Below are 818 nucleotides of genomic sequence, written 5' to 3' on the forward strand. Positions count from 1 at the left end.
GGAAGGTTGAGCTTATTGGTTCCATTGTTGAGGTTGAGGTACAAACCCGGGTGGTGGTTGTCTCCAAGCTACTCCACCGCCGCTTCCTCTAAATCCCTCCTGCCTTGTGTTGTATGCCGCTACATGTTCGGGGCTTAAACCTCCACAATAGGATGTATCATGGTTCATTCCTCCACAATTTTGACAAGAGAAAGAGTTAACTTGAGAAGAGCTTGCTCCACCACTTGAGCTTGCATTCACACTCATGTTCAATTTGGAAAGCCCTTTTGTTAGTTGATTAATTTGATGTTGTAATTGATCAACTTTCTACAATTCGTAAATACCACCTCTCTTTGGGGAATTTCTTCTTCGGCCCCCCCAAGAGTAATTCTTCGCTACCTCTTCTATTGTGTCTTCAACTTAATTTTGAGGGATATTGATTAATTGGCCACCAAAACCCCGCATCCAAATTGGCTCTTGACATGGGCTCCAATCCGTCGTAGAAAAACTGCATGAGCAACCCTTGATTGTACTCATGGTAGGGACATGCTTGCACCAACTCTTTGAATCTCTCCCATGCTTCACCAAGACTTTCATCGGCCTCTTGCTCAAATGATGCAATTTTCCTTCTCATTTTTGTGGTTTTCTCTTCAGAGATAAAGCGCTTCAAGAACACCTTTACAACCTCCCTCCATGTTGTGAAAGAGTTAGGCTTTACATGCTTTAGCCATTTCTTTGCTCGTCCGGTGAGAGATTGCCGGAAAAGGTGCATACGAATGTAGTCTTGACTCACTTCACTGGTTTGCATCATTGCGCACAATTCAAGGAATCGGTCCAAA

General features: G+C 43.8%; 1 non-coding gene across 1 annotated transcript; it reads left to right on the forward strand.

Moving 5' to 3' along the window:
* The first annotated feature begins 510 nt into the window (after positions 1-510).
* LOC145633374 (small nucleolar RNA R71) lies at positions 511-616 on the forward strand. The gene has a single exon (XR_014112704.1). It is a non-coding gene; the product is annotated as a small nucleolar RNA R71 (small nucleolar RNA).
* Positions 617-818: the final 202 nt, after the last annotated feature.

This window comes from Chenopodium album, chromosome 5 (genome assembly GCF_948465745.1).
Source record: "Chenopodium album chromosome 5, dcCheAlbu1.1, whole genome shotgun sequence".
Lineage (NCBI taxonomy): Eukaryota > Viridiplantae > Streptophyta > Magnoliopsida > Caryophyllales > Amaranthaceae > Chenopodium > Chenopodium album.